Below are 16993 nucleotides of genomic sequence, written 5' to 3'. Positions count from 1 at the left end.
AACTAATTACACCTACTCTAAGCCCCCTAATAAAATAACAAAGCCCCCCAAAATAAAAAATTCCCTACCCTATTCTAAATTAAAAAAGTTACAAGCTCTTTTACCTTACCAGCCCTGAACAGGGCCCTTTGCGGGGCATGCCCCAAGAATTTCAGCTCTTTTGCCTGTAAAAAAAAACATACAATACCCCCCCCCCAACATTACAACCCACCACCCACATACCCCTAATCTAACCCAAACCCCCCTTAAAGAAACCTAACACTAAGCCCCTGAAGATCTTCCTACCTTGTCTTCACCATCCAGGTATCACCGATCCGTCCTGGCTCCAACATCTTCATCCAATCGGGGTTGGCGATCCATCATCCGGTGGCTGAAGAGGTCCAGAAGAGGCTCCAAAGTCTTCCTCCTATCCGGCAAGAAGAGGACATCCGGACCGGCAAACATCTTCTCCAAGCGGCATCTTCGATCTTCTTCCATCCGGTGCGGAGCGGGTCCATCTTGAAGCAGGCGACGCGGATCCATCCTCTTCTTCCGTTGTCTCCCGACGAATGACGGTTCCTTTAAGGGACGTCATCCAAGATGGCGTCCCTCGAATTCCGATTGGCTGATAGGATTCTATCAGCCAATCGGAATTAAGGTAGGAATTTTCTGATTGGCTGATGGAATCAGCCAATCAGAATCAAGTTCAATCCGATTGGCTGATCCAATCAGCCAATCAGATTGAGCTCGCATTCTATTGGCTGTTCCGATTGGATGTTTGACAAAACTCATAATTAAAAATGTTACAAAGTACACTAGCACCCATAAACTACCTATTAACCCCTAAACCACCACCCCCCGCATCCCATATACTATAATAAACCTATTAACCCCTAATCTGACGCACACCAACATCGCTACTTCTAAAATACACCTATTAACCCCTAATCCATTGCCCCCACATCATCAACACTAAATAAACCTATTAACCCCTAAACCGGCGACCCCCACATCCCTAACACCTGAATAAAACTATCAACCCCTAATCCGTCGCCCGCAACGGAAATACTAACTTAAACCAATTAACTCCTAATCCGCCGAACCCAACATCGCTAACGCCTGAATAAAACTATTAACCCCCTAATTTGTCGCCCGTATCGCAAATGCTACCCTAAACCGCCAAACACCCACATCGCAAATACTCAACTAAACCTATTAAACCCCAAACCGCCAAACACCCACATTGCAACAAACTAAATTAAACTATTAACTCCTAAACCTAACAACCCCTATCTTTAAATTAAAGTTACAATAGAACTACCTTCAAATAAATGAAAACTTACCTGTGAAATAAACTAAGATTAAACTATAAATAATATAGTATTTTAACAAAATAAAATATACCAAAAATAAAAAACCTAAATTACAAAATTACACTATGAAAAAAAAAAAGTCTAAAATTACGAAGCGTAGGTTTTTTTTTATTTCACAGGTAAGTTTTTATTTATTTGAAGGTAGTTATATTGTGAGTTTAATTTAAAGTTAGGGGGGTGTTAGGTTTAGGGGCTAATAGTTTAATTTAGTTTGTCGCGATTTGGGTGTTTGGCAGTTTAGGGGCTAATAGGTTTAGTTTAGTATTTGCAATGTAGGTATCTGGCGGTTTAGGGGTTAATAGGTTTAGTTTAGTATTTGTGATGTGGGTGTTTGGCGGTTTAGGGGTTAATAGGTTTAGTATTTGCGATGCGTAGGGCAGCGGATTTATGGCTTAATAACTTTATTTAGTGTTGGCGATGTCAGGGGCAACGGATTAGGGGTTAATAGGTTTATTGTAGTGTTGGCGATGCGGGTGGTGGATTAGGGGTTAATAAGTTTATTTAGTGTAGGCGATGTCGGTGGCGGCGGATTAGGGGTATTTAGACTAGGGGGCCTATTTATCATCGATCTGTCCGACATGATCCACTCAGCAGATCATGTCTGACAGACATCGATGAATGCCGACAACATACGCTGTTGGAATTTATCATTGCATAAGCAGTTCTTGTGAACTGCTTGTGCAATGCCGCCCCCTGCATATTCGCGGCCAGTTGGCCACTAGCAGGGGGTGTCAATCAGCCTGATCGTATGAGATTGGGTGGATTGATGTCTGCAGCCTCAGAGCAGGCGGACCAGTTAAGGAGCAGCGGTCTTAAGACCGCTGCTTCATAACTGCTGTTTCCGGTGAGCCTGAAGGCTCGCATGGAAACATGGGGATCAGGGGCCATTCACATTCAGCCTTTGATAATTCGGCCCCAATGGGTTTATGTTAGGGGGGTTAGGTTTTTACATAACCTTCTTGTCTCCATAGACATCAATGGGGAATGCGTTACAACGATCGCCATTCCGCAACTTCACACTTTTTCTCCATTGATGTCTATGGGGGGGATATGTGCACAAGCACGTCAAGTCAGAACTTAGCTTTTGTGCGGTATTAAGCTTATCGCACAACACAAGAAGGTTTTTTTGTAACTTGTAATGGCAGCACTATGGAAAGTGAGGTACCGCTAATTTTGTTGTGTTATTTACGCATTGGATTTAGCGCACAACTGCATAGTGAAAAATGAATGCATTTAATTGTATTCTAGAAAAGAATTAATTTCAAAACTTACCTATAAGAAAAATTATTTCTTTTTATTTATTTATTTCTTTAATATGGATTTTAATGCCCCATTAAAGCTGTCTGTTTAATGTGTGTTGAGACAATAAATGTGATTACTAATTAGTAATATTTATAACAGTTTTTCCAATGAAAAGTAAAAAGTAAGCTATAAATTATCAGTGTCAGCATTCCTGCATTATTAGGCGTGTCAAATATCCCATGAGACATCAGGATTACACCCATAATCCTACTTCATTCCATGAACACTGCTGCATCATGCTCAGACTGATCCTAGCAGCTCTGCCGGAACTCCCTGGACCAGCACAGAATTAAATCGCTAGAGGAATCTGACAGATGACACATACCATACGATTTGTTCACGTCTTCACCCAGTGCAAGAATCTAACAACTGCTAGCATATTACAGCTCATCTCCCACCAGACTCATTTACCATTAATATTGTTTGGGAGCTGCATAGACCACTTCATTGCATTTCGCTGGAATACATTATTTTTGAAAAATGACTTTATTTCCTACTTTCCAATTTCATTTTGAAAAGGAAATACAAAATGAAGTTATAATACATGTGCCCAGTAAGGAAAACAAATAATCCTTCTACAGTGAATTCCATAGGCAGTGGTGCCTTTACATCATATACCTTTTCTAAAAGGAAGAGGGATTTGTTTGTTTATTTAGCTTTTTTTGGACTTCATGTTACTACCCACAAAAGTTATATATATTAACCATTAAAGGGATGTTGTACTTTTCTATCAAGTAAATGAAACAGCAAAAGTTAAACATGTATGTAAAATGTTAAGTAAAATATGTAAAGTGAAACTAACAGGAAGTAACTAATACCTTAAAGAGACATGAAACCCACATTTGTTCTTTCATTACTTAGCTAGAGCATGCAATTTTTAACAACTTTCCTATTTATTTCTATTATCTAGTTTGTTTCATTCTCTTGGTATTCTTTGTTGAAAAGCATACCTAGGTAGGCTCAGGAACTGCTGACTAGTGGCTGCACATATGCCTCATGTTATTGGCTCACCCATGTCCATTGATGTTTGTTCAACAAAGGATACCAAGAGAATGAAGTCAATTAGAAAATAGAAGTAAATTGGAAAGTTGGTGCTCTTACAAAACGATTTAAAGTTTTCAGATCCAAAATTGGTCTGAAAATATTTTCCTTCTTTAGTACAATGAATAGATTTAAATAAAAACCCCAATCTTTGTTCCTACTTTGGAACTGGGATAATTACCCCTGAAAATCCTAGATCTGAAACATATTTCAGAAAGGCTTGAGCTTTTACTGGGTTTTTTGATACATGGGTAAAGAAAGAATCTTCCCAAAAGAGGTCTTATTCTGAATCCTATTCGATACCCCTGAGAAATTATATTCTGAATACACTGATTTTGGACAGAGTCTGTCCAAACTCTTTGAAATAGATTTAGTCTGCCCTCTACCAGAAAAAATTGCTTGAGGGCCACACCTTCATGTAGGTTAAGGGGCAGGATTTGTGTCACGGATACCAAGCTGCCAAGGCCACCCCCCTCAATATTGGAGTACTTTGTGCCCCAACCCCCTTTTACTTTTTTCTACACTGATTTTACTTTGTCACTGAAAGAGTTGATCTCTGGGCGCTTGGCCCCTTCAAGAAAAGCTGGGCTTGTGGAACTACTCACCGGCTGCGTTCACTAGGAATCCCTGCTGAACTTCAACCTAGGTCGCTCCAGAGGCCCTTCGCCCCAGAGCTCTGCTCTTTTGGGAATTTGTACCTCCTATGAAGGGTAAGGATTAGGGTGATTTCCAGGAGGGAGCTTGCTTCGAAAATCAGGGTTTTGAACCACTACTACCACTGGCTGACCCGGGGTACCTTTGATTAGCTGCTGCTCCAGCCCCCAGCGACAGACACACCATGGAGCCCAGAGCTCTCCAACGGTACCCAGGAATAGCTGCCGCTCCCTCAGGATCACCCTGAAACAGCGACCTAGCCATTATGGGATCCCTATTTGACTGTTGTTCCTATGCAGGCGCCAGCCTGTCTGGAGGGGTGGGAATGGCGGGAATTTTGGGATCAGATAAGGCTATTATCAAGATGGCCAATGTGTATAAAAGCAGTGTGTTTTTCCCAATAAAGTCTGTTAGTTTATCACCTTAATACTTGTCTGGTTATTAGGGTAGGCTCTTTCTAAAATCACTTTCTCCGCTCTGCTACAAGTTCCAGGTACAAGAAGGACCCTTTTTTGGCGGAGCTACCCAGTGGGGGTAGCCGGAGTCTGTCACAACTAGTTGGCAGCGGTGGGATGCTTCCTTCTACCTGGAACATCCAAACCACCACCAGGGCCCATTCAGATGGAGCAGTGATACTCCGGGCTTAAAATAAGTACACTTAAAGACTTGCTGGAAGTTCATGGACAAGTGGCCAGCAACAAATCCAAGGCAGCGATCGTCACTGAGCATATGGAAGGCGATCAGGCAAGTGAGCTCAGCAGCAGCCAGTGAGCACAGCAGCAGCCAGGGCAGTGACAGGGCCAGTGAGCCTTCAACTGCGGGGAATGAGATGTCCGATGTCCAGAGGGAGATCCAGTGATGGCTGGCACTCTATGGGACCACACCACCCCAGGAGTTCATCACACAGATCATTGCAGACACTACACACTTAAAAATATTAGAGGTCCAGAAAGCTATGGGGGAAGCCACACCAGCTGACCTGATGCCTGCTTCCCCCCAAAAGAAGTTAATCCATGAAGCTTTCCTTGCCTTTAAAGACTGAGAGGAGGAGGAGATCAATCGATACCTGCAGGTATTCGAGACTCAATGCGAGCTGCAGAGCATCACTGATGTTGACAGGGTTACCGTCCTGATTGGGCAACTGTCAAGGACGACCTTGTATGCTTTCGAGGCCATTCCCCTAGAAGACAACTATGAGCAGGTAAAGGAGCGGATCTTAAAAACAATACACAAAACTTTTGCAAAAATAGGAGCGCTCTATGAGTACAAAAGATATCAAAATCAGATGATATAGAAATATAAAGTGCATATAACACAGACAATGTGAGCCAATAAACACAAACAAAGGATATGCTTGCTTCAGATATTCAGTACATCAGACAGGAGTTGCAGCTTCCCACTAGACACAGCACTGGAGGCTAGATATAGCTAATATAAAAATAAAGGAAAAGGGAGGCGCAAACACCTCTAAATGCAGACTGTATGTACAAGGTATAATTTATTAAGGTATTAACGATGTAACACTCACACTCAGAACCCTCAAACATATGAGGTATGTAAAATCACAGAAATTACAAGGCACTCAAATGCTCCATAACGATGTGTACGTTCCAGCAAACTCAATCCTCCCTCAGTGATCAAATGTCCAATAAGCCACAAAGGATGATAAATATTTCACTGTAGAAGTACATATATGAGTCTATAAACATGTATTAAAAATAACGCCAAAAGCCCATACTGCACCAAACTGTCAGGTTGAAAAAAGCGGGCTCTCCTACAGCTGGTGTATACAGCGTGGCGTGAAGACGGTGGGAGCAGATCTTGGCTAGGTATGCTATCAACCCTGAGGCTCACCGTCTGAAGTTCCAGAGCCTGAGGAGGATAGAGGGGCAACCCATTACAGAATGGACCCACCAGTTCACCCACTCCCTGGGTTGCCAAGTGACCACCCTGGCCCAAGCCTCCCAGCTCATCCTTATTGAACATTTTTATGGCCACTCCACGCTGGAGGTAAAAGAATGGGTCAAGGATCGGCCTCCAGGGGTCCAACGGCACCCCCTTGCTCCACTGGTTCCAATCCGCTCTTCTGGACCCAGTCTGCCCTGGAAGACAGGAATCCAGTGATACAGATGTGATCATGTGGGCCATGTATGGTCCAATTGTCCATTGAATCCGCCCCACCTCAACTGGACCAGAGCACCAGCTGGGGTTCCCAGATGAGTGGCTCACTGCTTTGAGTTAGGGAGCCCAGCGGATAACGCCGCTTGGGCCAAGGAAGAATTTGGGGTTGTGCATGAGGTAGACCTGGTACAGGAGGCAGCTGGTGGCAATCAGTTGCATCATCTCCAGCCGGTATGGATCAATGGCCTCAGGGCCAAGGAATGCGGGACAGCAGAGCCACCATTACTCTTGTCCAGCCACACCTGGTCACCAGCTTTGACCAGATGAGGAAATCCAATACAGTTCGTGTGGCTGAGGGTAAGGTGCTCCGGATCCCTACAGCATGGTTCACCTAGCCGGCTCCCATTCTGTTGAAGTGGGAGTCATAGTTGGGAAACGACTTGGGGCACCTTGCATCCTCCATTATGGATGGCCCCACAGATACTTGGCCAGTCACTACCCATCTACAAGCCAGGCTCCAAGCTGCCACACTCAACCTTGGGACCCAGGTAAGCCACCCCCACCTGACTACTACCCCGATGGACCAACCTGTCTCCTGGGCTTCCCGCTCCAACTTTGCCTAGGAGACGTTAAGCGAACCGTCGTTAGCTCCCTACCGAGCCTGGGCAGGGAATGACCCAGGGGGACTAGAAGGAGACTGCTTTGAGTGGGACAGAGGACTCCTGTACCGGGTTACCGAGGGTGGTGGGAGCAAGCAGATACCCAAGTGACATTTGGTGGTACCACAAAGGTATCGGTACAACCTGCTGTGCATCAGGCATGAAATTCCCCTGGCAGGACATTTAGGGATTACTAGGACCCACCACAGACTGACCCAGAGCAGAGACTGTTCCAGAGAGTAGGGAAGACCGTTGACCACTCGAAAGACTCCCTGAATCCCCTCCCAATCATCGATGAACCATTCAGCAGAATAGCTGTTGACATTGTCGTCCCCTTGTCCCTTCCCATTTCCTCAGGAAAGAGATATATACTGGACGGTAGTAGACTACACTACCCGATACCCGGAGGCAATCCCCCTGGCCAACATCCAGTCAGACACCGTAGCTGATGCTCTGCTTCGGATCTTTGTCAGAGTGGGTTTTCCCTGGAAGATTATCTCGGACCAAGGGACTCAGTTCACTGCTGAGCTCACCAAGCAGCTATGGAGGCTTTGCTGTGTAAGACCCCTGCCAAGCTCTCCATACCACCCCCAGACTAATGGGTTATGCAAGAGGTTTAACAGGACACTGAAGCAGTTGCTTCGAATGTTCTCGGCCTCTCACAGGGTCTGTGAGAGATACCTGCTGCACTTCCAGTTCGCTTACCAGGTTCTCCCCCTTTGAGTTAGTGTATTGCCGGAGGGTAAGGGGGCCCCTAGACCCACTAAGAGCTCAATGGGAAGGATCAGTTGGGGAGGAGGGACCCTCCATTGTAGGGTACTTCCTGGAGTTCAGGGACCAAGTGAAGGACCTCACTGCCACAGTGCGAGAGAATCTTCAGATTGCCCAAGGTAGGCAGAAGAGGTGGTATGACCGTAATGCTTGTAACCGCACCTTAGAAGTGGGACAGAAGGTTCTGGCCCTAAAACCGACCAAGACAGACAAACTGTAGGCTTCAAGACAGGGACCCTACCGAGTGGCAGAGCAGCTACTACATACCTGGTCGCCAAATGTTCAGATGAACGAGTCCGCCGGACATTTCATGTGAACATGCTGAAGGCAACCAGGAGAGGCCAGAGGAGGTAGCCGCCATATGCACTCCAGGCATGGAGGACTTGGAGAGTCTCCCCATACCGGAGCTACCCGGGCAGAGTAGGGCACCAGCAGGTGTAGGAGACATAAGGCTAGATGAGCGGCTAGGGAAGGTGCGGTGAGAACAAGTTAGACAAGTGCTAGAGAGACAGCAGGACATGTTCTCCATAGACCCTGGGTACACCACAGTAGCAGTGCACTGGGTGGAGATCCCGGGACAGGCACCCTTGTGGCAGCCGGTGTACTGGGTTCCTGAGTCAGGTTAAGGAAGGCATGCACTGTGAAATTAGGGTGATGCTCAATACGGGGGTTATCGAGCCATCTAACAGCCTCTGGCACCCCCGGTCATGCTTGTGCCCAAGTGGGATGGCATGACCCGCTTCTGTGTAGAGGAACACTTAGTCCATCTAGGCACTGCTGAAGCCAGACAAGTGAACAGTAGGGCGCACGGAGTTCCAGTACCTTGGGCACCGAGTGGGCTGCAGGAAGCAGAGACTGGGGCCAGCCAAGATTGAAGATGTCGCTAACTGGCCGACCCCTAAGACCAAAACCCCAAGTTTTAGCCTTTCTTGGTACAGCAGGGTACTACTGTAAGTTTGTCCACCACTATAGCACCCTGGACAAACCCCTGAATGACTGAAAATACTTGCCCCAGCAAGTCCTATGGTCCCCCAAGTACGAGGCTGCCTTCCAGCAACTGAAGACAGCACTATTCTCTGCCCCTATCCTGGCCACTTCTAACCCATCCAAACATGTTTGTGTTTATACAGTTGCCTCCATGTTTGAGTTGGGAGCAGTGCTGAGCCAGGTAGATGAGGAGGGCAGTGAACACCCTGTAGCCTACATCAGCAGAAAATTACTACCTCGGGAAGTAGGCTACACGGCAGTGGAGAAGGAATGCTTGCCACTGGTGTGGGCTCTCAAGAAACTGCAGCCCTACCTATACAGTAGGTCCTTCACAGTGCTCACTGACCACAACCCACTTGTATGGCTTACCCGGGTTTCCAGGAACAATGGACGTCTGTTGCGGTGGAGCTTAGTCTTGCAGCCCTTCAACTTTACAATTCAGTTTTGGATAGGAAGGAGTAACGGCAATGCAGATGGCCTCTCCTGACAAACTGAATTGGAACAGCACCACCGATGAGCCCCAAGCTGACCCGTCAGGATCTAGCAGGGTCTGCCAGACTTTGAAGAGGGGAGCACTGTCACGGATACCAAGCTGCAAAGGCCACCCCCCCTCAATATTGGATTACTTTGTGCCCCAACCCCCTTTCACTTGTTTCTACACTGATTGTACTTTGTCACTGAAAGTGATGATCTCTGGCCCCTTGGCACCTTCAAGAAGAGCCGAGCTTGTGGAACTACTCGCTGACTGGTTTCGCTAGGGATCCCTGCTGAACTTTAACCTAGGTCACTCCAGAGGCCCTTTGCCCCTTTGCCCCAGAGCTCCGCTCTTTTGGGGATTTGTACTTCCTATGAAGGGCAAGGATTGGGGTGATTTCTAGGAGGGAGCTTGCTTCAGAACTCAGGGTTTCAGACCCCCTCCTCTACCCCTACTACCACGGGCTGACCCAGGATACATTTGATCAGCTGCCACTCCGGCCCCCAGAGATGGATCATGTCGCTTTTTGGACTGTGACACCTTGGGGACTGGAGCTCTCCAACGGTACCCAGGAATAGCCGCCGCTCCCTCTGGATCACCCCAAAATGATGACCTAGCCATTATGGGATCACTATTTGACTGTTGGTCCTATGGAGGCTCCAGCCTGTCTGAAGGGGCGGGAATGGCTGGAATTTTGGGACCAGATAAGGGTCTTATCAAGATGGCCAATGTGTATAAAAGCAGTGTGTTTTTCCCAATAAAGTATGTTTGTGTTTCACATTAATACTGGCCTTGTCTGGTTACTAGGGTGGGCTGTTGCTAAAATCACTTCAGGAACTGTGAGTAGATTTTATGAGGTTAGTGTAAGGTTGTTTTTTTTTTTTTTTTTTTTTCAGATTAGGGATGGGCAATAAACATACAAATGCCTCTTTTGCTTAGCTTGGGTTTTATTTAGACTTTTTTTTTTATTTTGAGGGGTTGGTTGGGTTAGGGTGTTTTACTGTTAGGGGGACTTTTTAGGTTATAGAGCTGTTTAACTTAGGGCAATGCCCTACAAAAGGTAAGGGCTATTGGTAGTTAATTGCTATGTTAGGAGCTGTTTTAATTGGGGGTGGGGGGGGCTTTTTTGTTTTTATAGGGGTATTAGATAAGGTGTACATTTTATTATTTTGTATAATTTCATTTATTATTTTTTGTAATCGTAGAGTTTATTATTTTTAGTTAATTTTATTGTTTTGGTTTTTTTGTAATGTATTTTTTTTTTTCGTAGTGTTATGATTTTTTTAATTTGTAATTTAGTTTTTTTTATTTTTAGTTAATTTTATTGTTTTTTATAGTAATGTTAGGTTACTTTTTTGTTAAACTTTGTTTTTTTTTATTTCACAGGTAAGTTTGTATTTATTTTAAGATAGTTATATTGTAAATTTAATTTAAAATTAGGGGGGTGTTAGGTTTAGGGATTAATAGTTTAATTTAGTGTGTTGTGATGTGGGGCGCCAGCGGTTTAGGGGTTAATAAATTTAGTTTAGTCGTTGCGATGTGGGGGGCGGCGGTTTAGGGGTTAATAGGTTTATTATATTAGTAGCTATGTGGGGGGCTGGTTGTTTAGGGGTTAGTAGGTTTATTATAGTAGTAGCGATGTGGGGCGCTGGCTGTTTAGGGGTTAATAGGTTTAATTAGTGTTGGCTATGTGGGTGGGCGGCGGATTAGGGGTTAAGTTTAATAATGTATTTTCAATGCAGGAGGGTGGCGGTTTAGGGGTTAATAGGTAGTTTATGGGTGTTAGTGTACTTTGTAACATTTTAGTTATGAATTTTGTGAAATATTTTTGTTTCACAAAATTCATAACTACTTGTCTCAGATCGCGGAATGGATCAGGGCAGTATAGGCTATAATGCAAGCATTTTAGCCGGACCGCACAACCTGTAATACAGCGTTATGGAAATCGTTTTTGAGTGCAGAATGGATCGTTGCGTTACAGGCTAAAACACTTGCGGTTTAGCTGTACCGCCGCAACTTGTAATACGGGAGACCTGCCATTCCATGCACAATGGCCAATTTTTAAGCAGTATAGCCTTACTGCCCATATCGTAAAACTTGTAATCTCGCTGATTGTAATTATAATATATCTATCATCTTAAACTACCTTTAAATACAGTAGAATTGCAGAATTAACACGTGCATAGTAAAAAGACAATGTAATAACACCTACACTGAATTTAAAATAAGCAGTAGATTTTTTTGTGACAAATTTATTTTTCCACCATTTGCTGGCCCCATGTATCATGTAAACAACAGCAGTTCAGCTCAGCACTCAACAGTCTAATGCAAGCCACACAGGAGGCCCACTCCTACCTCCAAGTCAATTTCACAGAATCCAAGGCAAGTTTGTCACTGTGCTGGTTTTCAAAATAAATATTTTTGCTGCCACTTGCCTTGGATCCCATGTATCATGTGACAGTCATCAGCCAATCACAGACTATTATACGTTTACACTGTGAACTTGTGCACAAATCAGTAAGAACCAGTGCACTTATAAAAAGACTGTGCAAAATGATAATGGTCTCTTAAAACCGTGCTTATTGTAAAACTGCATTGAATGGAGAGGAGGGGAAATGTTGCTGACACAATACACATTGCTGCTAGTTCACTGAACAGGTGCCACATTTCAATGCTTCATAGTTGCCAACACTGAAGAAAAAATAAAAACCAGCTGGACACTTTGCAGAAAGGAAATCAAGTAGGATACAATCATATTGATCAGACTCACTACCTATATTCATAGCCCAGCCCCAAAACCAAAGTTATTTGCACTCAGTATGTACATAATAATAAAAAAAACATAATTTATGTAAGAACTTACCTGATAAATTCATTTCTTTCATATTAGCAAGAGTCCATGAGCTAGTGACGTATGGGATATACATTCCTACCAGGAGGGGCAAAGTTTCCCAAACCTCAAAATGCCTATAAATACACCCCTCACCACACCCGCAAATCAGTTTAACGAATAGCCAAGAAGTGGGGTGATAAGAAAAAAGTGTGAAAGCATAAAAAATAAGGAATTGGAATAATTGTGCTTTATACAAAAAAATCATAACCACCACAAAAAGGGTGGGCCTCATGGACTCTTGCTAATATGAAAGAAATGAATTTATCAGGTAAGTTCTTACATAAATTATGTTTTCTTTCATGTAATTAGCAAGAGTCCATGAGCTAGTGACGTATGGGATAATGACTACCCAAGATGTGGATCTTCCACGCAAGAGTCACTAGAGAGGGAGGGATAAAATAAAGACAGCCAATTCCGCTGAAAATAATCCACACCCAAAACAAAGTTTAAATCTTATAATGAAAAAAACTGATATTATAAGCAGAAGAATCAAACTGAAACAGCTGCCTGAAGTATTTTTCTACCAAAAACTGCTTCAGAAGAAGAAAACACATCAAAAAGGTAGAATTTAGTAAAAATATGCAAAGAAAATCAAGTTGCTGCTTTGCAAATCTGATCAACCGAAGCTTCATTCCTAAACGCCCAGGAAGTAGAAACTGACCTAGCAGAATGAGCTGTAAACCTTTGAGGCAGAGTTTTACCTGACTCGACATAAGAATGATGAAACAAAGATTTCCACCAAGATGCCAAAGAAATGGCAGAAGCCTTCTGACCTTTCCTAGAACTGGAAAAGATAACAAAAAGACTAGAAGTCTTTCGGAAATTCTTAGTAGCTTCAACATGTTTCAAAACTCTAACTACATCCAAAGAATGCAGTGAACTCTCCTTAGAATTCTTAGGATTAGGACATAATGAAGGAACTACAATTTCTCTACTAATGTTGTTAGAATTCACAACCTTAGGAAAAAATTTAAAAGAAGTTCGCAACACCGCCTTATCCTGATGAAAAATCAGAAAAGGAGACTCACAAGAAAGAGCAGAAAAATTCAGAAACTTCTTCTAGCAGAAGAGATGGCCAAAAGAAACAAAACTTTCCAAGAAAGTAATTTTAAGACCAGAGAATGCATAGGTTCAAACGGAGGAGCTTGAAGAGCCCCCAGAACCAAATTCAAACTCCAAGGAGGAGAGATTGACTTAATGACAAGTTTTATACGAACCAAAGCTTGTACAAAACAATAAAAATCAGGAAAACTAGCAATCTTTCTGTAAAAAAAGAACAGAAAGAGCAAAGATTTGTCCTTGTAAGGAACTTGCAGACAAAACTTATCCAAAACATCCTGAAGAAACTGTCAAATTCTAGAAATTCTAAAAGAATGCCAAGAAAAATTATGAGAAAAACACCAAAAAATGCAAGTCTTCCAGACTCAATAATATATCATCCTAGATACAGAGTTACGAGCCTGCAACATAGTATTAATTACGGAGTCAGAGAAACCTCTATGACTGAGAATCAAGCGTTCAATCTCCATACCTTCAATTTAAGGATTTGAGATCCTGATGGAAAAAAAGGACCTTGTGATAAAAGGTTTGGACTTAACGGAAGAGTCCATGGATGGCATAGAGCCATCCGGACAAGATCTGCATACCAAAACCTGTGAGGCCATGCTGGAGCCACCAGCAGACTAAACGAACGCTCCTTTAGAAGATTGGAAATCACTCTTGAAAGAATAACTAGAGGCGGAAAGATATAGACAGGATGAAACTTCCAAGGAAGTGACAATGCATCCACTGCCTCCGCCTGAGGATCCCTGGATCTGGACAGATACCTGGGAAGCTTTTTGTTTAGATGAGAAGCCATCAGATCTATTTCTGGAAGTCCCCATATTTGAACAATCTGAAGAAAAACCTCTGGGTGAAGACCATTCGCCCGGATGTAGCATTTGGCGACTGAGATAATCCGCTTCCCAATTGTCTATACCTGGGATATGAACCACAGAAATTAGACAGGAGCTGGATTTCGCCCATACAAGTATTCGAGATACTTCCTTTTAACCAGAGGACTGTGAGTCCCTCATGATGATAGACATATGCCACATTTGTGACATTGTCCATCTGAAAACAAATGCACGACTCCCTCTTTAGAAGAGGCCACGACTGAAGAGCTCTGAAAATTGCACGGAGTTCCAAAATGTTGATTGGAAATCTCACCTCCTGAGATTCCCAAACCCCTTGTGCTGTCAGAAACACCCATACAGCTCCCCAACCTGTCAGACTTGCATCTGTTGAGATCACAGTCCAGGTTGGAAGAACAAAAGAAGCCCCCTGAACTAAACGATGGTGGTCTGTTCCACATCAGAGGGTGTCGAACAATCGGTTTTAAAGATATTAAATGAGATATCTTAGTATAATCCTTGCACCACTGGTTCAGCATACAGAGCTGAAGAGGTCGCATATGAAAATGAGCAAAGGGGAACACGTCCAATGCAGCAGTCATAAATAACCTAGAATTTCCCTGCATAAAGCTACCGAAGGAATAATTGAGACTGAAGGTTTCGATAAGCTGAAACCAAATTCAGACGTCTCTTGTCCGACAGAGACAGAGTCATGGACACTGAATCTATCTGGAAACCTAAAAAAGGTTACTCTTGTCTGAGGAATCAACAAACTGATTGGTTAATTGATCCTCCAACCATGTTTTTGAAGAAAACAACACTCATAAAAAGCCGGAAAGGATCTTTCCATTGAAAATGAGCAAAGGGAATTGAATCCAATGCTGTTAAAAACTTCTATGCATAAATAGCAACTGAAGGAAATAGTAGAGACTAAAGGTACCGACAGACGGAACCCAATACAAATTGTCCCTTGTCCTGATAGAGACAAAGACAGTGACATAAACCATCTGGAAACCTAAAAAAGGTGACCCTTACGTGAAGATGTGGATATCACAATATGCAAACACATATAAACATAGGGCCAGCAAAGACCTCAGATCTGATTTTCACAGCATCAGACATCCATGCCAAGCCCACACCACAAGGCAGATAATTGTGACAGACCCCTAAGATAAATACTCTTTAGCATAGCAGGACAAAAACTATAACTGTTCCTGGAAAAATAAACAGAGGGCCCTGGTGCAGAGTATTTTTTCTGGACCCCCATAGGTAACTTTGTAGAAAGCAATAGTAATAATGAGCATGTTGCTCTGTATCATTTTGAGGTTAGATAAATGGACCTGTAACCTGCACAAATAAAAGGCTCCCCTGCATTAGAATTGTACATATTCTGCCCATGCCTATGTATAATTAGCTACTATGCCCAGCACTTGGTCCCTGGTGCCACAACACTTGTTGCACCAATTTTAGTTCTGACTGTGGGGAACAGCTAGCAAGTATGGAAGGTTTGCCTGGGCATCATAGCTTAAAGGGACAGTATTCTATTAAATTGCTTTTCCCTTTGTGTGTTTCCAATTACTTTTTTACCAGTTGTAGAGTATAAAATGTATGAGATTTGCTTTCTTTAAGGCTTATTTGTGTATATGAATTAACTGATTTTGTGTTTTGAAGCCACAACCTAATAAAATGGGTTGAGCTTGTAGGTATAATCAGTATCAGTTATCATTACTTTATCACCTGCTTCTTTAGCTTATATCTGTCCATAAACCAATCACCAATACTTGAAGAGAACAATTGGAAATTAACTTTTTATTACGTTATCTATTCTATAAACCATTGGAAGTGTAATTTCTTCTACTGGCTGTGTTAACACAGCTTGGCCTTGAGGCCAAAAACTTTCATGATGAATGGGGATACCACATGCTAAATAAACTAATTTAAATTCCAATATAAGGGTAATGGATATACTTGTAAACAATTTAATACACTCTGGCAGGTAAAGTGGATAATTGGGAACAAATTAAAATGGAGACAATTTTGTTGTAAACTGTCCCTTTAAATGTGAAAAAGAGAGACAAAGAGAGAGAAAAAGAGAGAAAAAGAGAGAAAAAGAGAGAAAGAATGAGAAAATATCTAGTTTACAATAAGGTAAAGTCATAGATCAGTTTTACAAATCTTTCATATGTGTATAGAAAATGAATAAAACATTTAAGTTATTATTCAAATGTACACATTAGGGAATGTCTGTTTTATGATCTGCTCTAAAGGCCATTCAACTCGAATCTCAATAAAAATGGTTAAAGGGACAATACATTCAAAATTAACTGTCAATGTACAAATAGATAATCTTAAGAATTAGTCCTTTTCTACAATAACATTACATTTGCGAACATACACCACAAGGGGGCGTCAAATACCTTAGTTTTTCCAAGGGAGAAATTCATAGTGTACAGAGGGAGGGGCAGTGCAAAGTGAGAGCAGTGACTCACCCGGAAGCCGATCTGGTTTATTTCATTTGGGAATGACACAGTCGTTCCCTGCCCTAGTGAATCAATAATGATATAATTAACCTTTCCCCCTTCTGTGTGTTTCTGCCGTTCCCTTCTCTGAATATAACCTTCACAGCTGAATGTGTGCAATGATAGTTGCTCTCCTGAAAAATACATTGATATTCATTTTGAGCATAACATTAATAATGTATCTGATATAGTGATTCTTTATTTGATTTTTTTTATCTAGATGTATTATATAATGTTTTTTTTAAAGTCTAGTGTGGATAGGGTCTGTGGAACATACTTTGTGGTAATATTGTTACTATTTATATATTTTTTTAAATTTTAAAGTGC

This window comes from Bombina bombina, chromosome 6 (assembly GCF_027579735.1).
Source record: "Bombina bombina isolate aBomBom1 chromosome 6, aBomBom1.pri, whole genome shotgun sequence".
Taxonomy (NCBI): domain Eukaryota; kingdom Metazoa; phylum Chordata; class Amphibia; order Anura; family Bombinatoridae; genus Bombina; species Bombina bombina.
This window is presented reverse-complemented; position numbering follows the sequence as displayed.